Source organism: Hemiscyllium ocellatum, unplaced genomic scaffold (assembly GCF_020745735.1).
Source record: "Hemiscyllium ocellatum isolate sHemOce1 unplaced genomic scaffold, sHemOce1.pat.X.cur. scaffold_98_pat_ctg1, whole genome shotgun sequence".
NCBI lineage: Eukaryota > Metazoa > Chordata > Chondrichthyes > Orectolobiformes > Hemiscylliidae > Hemiscyllium > Hemiscyllium ocellatum.
In genome coordinates, this window is record NW_026869341.1 from 1,689,477 (window position 1) to 1,696,170 (window position 6,694).

A 6,694-nucleotide genomic window follows, 5' to 3' on the forward strand; every position below is an offset into this window, starting at 1 on the left:
GCCCCGACTTGCACGAGCTTGGCCCCTGAACCGTCTTCCCTCGCCTCTTGCAGTGCCCATGGATATATCTAGCCATGACCAAGAGATTTATCTGACTTTGTGCATTCTAATATGTCCAACAGTACCTCTACTGTGATATGGACTGTACCAGGACATCACAACTAACCTCCCAAAGTTCACAGGTCTTCATGTTTTTCTTGATGATATACACAGAGGGGAAATTGAGGACCTTACCCCTCTCTTAATGTTTTACACATGCATGCCCATTTTGGTTTTAAGGCGTCCTATTTTGTCGCTAGTTGTTCTTTTTCTTAACTATAGTGATTTGGATTCACCCTTATCTTCGCAGTCAAGGCTATATCATACTCCCTTTTCACCTTCCTGATTTCCTTCTACATTAAACTCCGGTATCCCCTGTGTACCTCCAGGGATTTCCTTGATTCCAGCTGCGTGTACCTGAGCCACGCCTCATTTTTGCTGGCCAGAGCCGCAATATCTCTTGTCATCCAGAGTTTTCTCTTTCAGCCTCACTTTCCCTTCAGCCTCACAGGAACATGTAAACCTTGAACTCGAGCTATCTCACTTTTACAGCCCTCCCTTGTGCCCAACATCCTTTTACCTGAAAACAAACTACTCCAATTAGCCCCTGCAATCCCTGTCTAATTCCAGCAAATTATGCCTCACCACAATTTAGAACTTTAATCTGTGGATCAATTCTGTCTCTCCCATAACTATTTTAAAATTAATACAACGCGAGCTAGTTTTCCCAGAACACTCCCCCCCCAACTTTACCACCGTCACCTATCCATCCCTATTTCCCAACAGTAGGTCGAGCTGGTCCCTTCCCGAGTAGGACCCTTTATATACTGCTTCGGAAACTTTCCTGAACAAACTTCCGCTCCATAGAAGTTTTTCACCATCTGGATGTCCCAGTATATGTTAGGAAAATTTAAATCACCTATTATGACAATCCTATTGCTCCTGCTACTCTCACCAGTTTCCCTGCATATTTGTTCCTCTACTTTCTACTGATAATTTGGAGGCTTATAGTGCAACCACTATAACATCACCATCCTCCTCTTACTTCCTCGTACCATTCACAAAATGTCATTGGATATTATCTCAGTAATTTCATCTTTAAATACTTGTGTGATAATTGCCTTAATCAGAATTATTGGTATTTCAACTGTTTCCATTTACATCTCTCCCTTTGCAATGATTTTCACATCTGCAGCAATACTTATCAAGGTATTCTCGAGATATGGAGCTGTAACTGAATGGGAGCTGCACATCCTGTCACTTCCAGCATGGGCTGCAAGTTTCTCCACACTGGGCAGTGATCTATCACAATGTTACCGAAAAATGGAACAGCCTGTGTTTATATATGAGTGAACCAGTGTGGTCTGCACAGCTCCCCACGCGGAACATTTGTCCCAGGATTGTAGATCAAGTATTGGTGTGGGCTGCACAGAGTTCCATTCTGGATATTGCAGGGTTGCATTCAGCAGTACGCGAGCCATATCTGCACAGTGCGCCACTCTGAATGTATTATGGATGGTTTAAAATCTGATTGAAGATTTGTAGCTCGGGTATCCGTTGTTGTGGTTCTGCTCGCCGAGCTGGAAGTTTTTGCTGCAAACGTTTCGTTCCCTGGCTAGGGAACATCATCAGTGCTGTTGGAGCCTCGTGTGAAGCGCTGCTTTGATGTTTCTTCCGGTATTTATATTGGTTTGTTCTTGCCGCTTCCGGGTGTCAGTTTCAGCTGTAGTGGTTTGTATATGGTGTCCAGGTCAATGTGTCTGTTGATGGAGTTTGGGGATGAATGCCATGCTTCTAGGAATTCTCTGGCTGTTCTCTGTCTGGCTTGTCCTATGATAGTGGTGTTTTCCCAGTCAAATTCATGTTGCTGGTTGTCTGAGTGTATGGCTACTAGAGATAGCTGGTCGTGTCGTTTTGTGGCTAGCTGATGTTCATGGATGCGGATTGTTAGCTGTCTTCCTGTTTGTCCTATATAGTGTTTTGTGCAGTCCTTGCATGGTATTTTGTAAACTACGTTAGTTTGGCTCATGCTGGGTATTGGGTCCTTTGTTCTAGTGAGTTGTTGTCTGAGCGTGGATGTTGGCTTGTGTGCTGTTATGAGTCCTAAGGGTCGCAGTAGTCTGGCTGTCAGTTCTGAGACGCTCCTGACGTATGGTAGAGCGGCTAGTCCTTTTGGTTGTGGCATGTCCTCGTTCCTCGGTCTATCTCTTAGGCATCTGGTGATAAAATTGCGTGGGTATCCGTTTTTGGCGAATACCTTGTATAGATGTTCCTCTTCCTCTTTTCGCAGTTCTGGTGTACTGCAGTGTGTTGTGGCCCTTTTGAATTGTGTCCTGATGCAGCTTCGTTTGTGTGTGTTGGGGTGGTTACTTTCATAGTTTAAGACTTGGTCTGTGTGTGTTGGTTTCCTGTGTACCCTTGTGGTGAATTCTCCGTTGGGTGTTCTCTCTACTAACACGTCTAGGAATGGGAGTTGGATTATGGATGGGCTGGTTATGTGAGTTTGATTGCGAATGTGAGAGCACTAAACATCTGACAATACCTTTATTTAGTGTCTTCATTCTTGTGATTGGACGCTTCAAATCCTGACTCATCCTTAGACCCGACCCTCTGGATGAGTGATGGTGACTGGTGGTAAAGCATCTGGCTGTGCAACATGACAAACAAATGGAGCAGAGGCTGCAGAGTTGGCAGTCTCCGTAAAATAGAATGAGGGAATCACCATCAGGTCAGCTGTGGTCTTCGTGAATAGTAGGGCAAAATTGAATGGACCACTAATGCAAATTATTCCTGTATTTCTGTTTGTTCCAAGCAAACTCCCCTTCTCTCCCAGTGTCCCATACTAGTGGGGAGTGAGGCACCGCCTCCTGTTCCTGCGTAACAGGATCCTGGGGCGTCACGAGCCTCCAATTTTCCCTTTGTCCCAGTTTTTAGCAATTGAATGACTGCATCCGGTTCCAGTGCCCCACTCTCGAACAGTTGAGTGACTGCCTCCTGTTCCTGTGTCCCAGTCTCGAGCGGGTGAATGACTGCCTCCTATTCCTCTGTCCCAGTCTCGAGCAGTTGAATGACTGCCTCCTGATGCCAAGTCTCTGAAAATAGACGTCCTCCTCCTGTTCCTGTGTAACAGGCTCCAATCGCTCTGTGCTCACCTGCTGCTCCTGTGGAATGGAATTGGGGACTGAGTGGCATCCTCACATTCCTTACAGCTTCTCTTGACTAAAAACCATTCACCTGCTTCTGTAAATCACCATCAAAATCTGAATGATGTATTGTTTTTATTTTACTCTCTGGAATTGAGCAAACAAGCTGACCGACAGAATTCAGAAGCTGAATAACCTCCTACTGTTCCTGTGTTATACACTTAAGATGCAATAGAGTCTCAGAGATGTACAGCACAGAAAAAGATCCTTCAGTCCGGTCGTCCATGCCAACCAAATATCCTAAATAAATCTCGTCCCCCTTGCCAGCACTTGGCCCATCTCCCTCTAAATACCTCCCATGCATGTATCCATCCAAATGCCTTTTAAATGGTGTAACTGTACCTGCCTCCAACACTTCTTTTGGCTGTTCAATCCATACACGCAGCAGTCTCTGTGTGAAAATATTGTCCCGCATGTCCCTATTTAAATCTTTCCCCTCTCACCTTAAACCTTTGTCTTCTAATTTTGAACTCGCATATCCTGGGAAAAGACATTGACTGTTTACCTTATCTAATTCCCTCATGATTTTATAAACCTCTTTAAGGTTCCCCCCCTCCAGCCTCAACACTTGAAAATAGCCCCAGCCTATTCAAACTCTCCCTGTAGCTCAAACGCTCCAACACCTGCAACATTCTTTTAAATCTCTTCTGTACCTTTTCAAGTTTGACAACATCTTTCCGACAACAGTGTGACCAGAATTAAAGGCAATGTTACAAAAGTGGCCAAACCAATGTCCTGTACAGATGCAACATGTCGAAAAATGTTTAGAGTCAAAGCACGGACCAATAAAGGGAAGATCACCAAGTGCCTTTTTCACTGCGGTGTTTACCTGTGATGGCACTTTCAAGGAACTGAGAACTTGCACCACAAGGTGACACAGTAGCTCAGTGACTAGCATTGCTGCTTCAGATCACAGTGATCTGGGTTTAATTCCATCCTTGAATGACTGCCTGTGTGGAGTTTGCACATTCTCCCCGTGTGTGCATGAGTTTCCTCTGGATGTTATGTTTTCCTCCGACAGTATAAAGATATACAGATAAGGGTAGATTGGCAATGCTAAATTGCGTAAAGTACCCAGGGACGTGTAGGCGCGGTGAATTAGTCATGGAAATTGCAGGCTCAGAGGGATAGGGTAGGGTTTGTCCAGTGGGATACTGTTTAGAGTGTCGATGTGGCCTCCATGGGCCGAATAGGTTGTTTCCTCACTGTAGGGATTCGATCATTTTTAAGGAGGTCTCCTCGATTAGCAGCTTTGATTAGCTACCTATACGTCTTGCCTTAATTTGTCTTGCCAAAATTCAACACCTCACATTTATCTCAAATAAACTCCATCTGCCACTCCTAGGTTCACCTAAGAACGTCCCATTGTAGTCTGAGAGATCATTCTTCACTGTCGACTACACTAGCAAATTTGGAATTATCTACAAACTTATTAACTATACTTCATATACCCAAATGCAAATGATTTGTATTAGTGAAAAAAGGCAGTGGACCCACTATTGATCTTTGCAGCACGCCACTGGTCACAGGTCTCTCCGTTTAATGAACAAATGTCCACTGTCACGCCCTGTCTCCAATATTCAAGAAAATGTTTGATCTAAATGGCGAGCTCTCCCTGGATACCAGGCAGTCTGAGCTTGCTAACCAGTCTATCATGTAGAACATTTAGGTTTTCTTACTGAATTCCATAAAAACAATATCCACTGTCCTGTCTTCATCAATCATCTTCATCACTTCCTCAAAAAATCCACCGAGTCAGTGAGACGTGATCTTCAATGTACAAAGCCCTCTACAGTCCATGTCTTTCTAAATGCATTTCGATCCTTTTCCTCGAAAACCCCTCCAACTATTTAGTCACCATTGACGTCAGGCTCACGGGTCTATAGTTACCTGTGTTTTTTCCCTCACTTTCTTAAATAATGACACTATGTGAGCAGCCCTCCACTTTTTTGTCACATCACCTGTGGAAATCAATATACAAATATATCAGCAAAATGCTGAGCAATCTCAAACTGATTAGGTCCCAGGGATTTGTTCACCTTTATGTGTTTTAAAATGTCCAACACTTCCTTGTAATATAGGCACTTTTCAAGGAATCACTGTATATTTCGTCATTCTCTCGGTCTTGTAACCTCCTCCACATTAAATACTGAGGAGAAATACTTGTTTAGTATCCCTCCAATCTGCTGTGGTTCCATACGTAGGTAGCCTTACTGATCTTTAAGGGGTCCAATTCTCTCCCTAGTTAATCTTTTGCCATTAAAGGATTTGTAGAATTTCTTCAATGCCTCATTAAGACTCTTTATAAAGCCAACTCATGTCCACATTTTTCTTGCCGATTTCTCCCTTGACTATACACGTACTGCCCTTATACTCCTCTCGAGATTCACTTGATCTCAGCTCTTGTTTACCTGACATATGCCTCCTTCCTTACCTTGATCAAAGCATCAATATATCGAGCCATCCAGCAATCCCTGCACCCACCAGCCTTGCCCATCTCACTAATAGGAACACATTGGCTCTGGACTCTCTGAAACTACGTTTTGATAGCCTTGCATTTTCCAACCGTCCCTTTAGCTGTGAAAAGGGTATCCTAATCAGCCTTTCACAGTGCTCGCCTAACACTTTCAAAATTGGCCTCATTCGAAGTTAGAACTTTAATGTTGAAATTAGGTATTTCCTGGAGAAAGTGAGGACTGCAGATGCTGGAGATCAGAGCTGAAAATGTGTTGCTGGAAAAGCGCAGCAGATCAGGCAGTTCCAAGAAGCAGGAGAATCGACGTTTCGGGCATGATTCCTGAAGAAGGGCTCGTGCCCGAAACGTCGATTCTCCTGCTCCTTGGATGCGGCCTGATCTGCTGCGCTTTTCCAGCAACGCATTTTCAGATCAGGTATTTCCTATTCCATAACTAATTTAAAACTAATATTTATGCGTAACAGACTTGGAAGTTAATAAACACTTCATGCCCCTATATAACGGGATTTAAAGTCTGAATAGGTTCCTCCTGTCCTTCTGTAATAGACTGAAGAGGCTTAATGGCCTCCTCCAGTTCTTCTATAACACACTCGAGAGGCTGCATGGCCTCCTCTTGTCCCTGTGTAACAGATCCGAGACACAGCAACCCTTGGATCACGAGCAGCCGTTAAACTGTATCTAATGGAAGTTCAACAGATCTCAGTTACAGAAACACAGAGAACACAACGTACTCCAGGTGCCCTCTCAGTAACATTTCATACATCTGTAGCGACACATGTTTTTGTTTTGAATGATTCTGCTGACAAAATGTGCCAATATTCCAGTTTTCCACCTTTTTCAAGTAGCAACAGGCTAATAAGTGCTGAATGGCTTTCTCTTATTCCTCTATAAGAGGCCCATAGGGACAGAATTGTTTTGGCCAGTTTCCTGAGCAGCAGTCTCAACGCTCTGTCTCAAGGTTATGAAAGGATTTGAC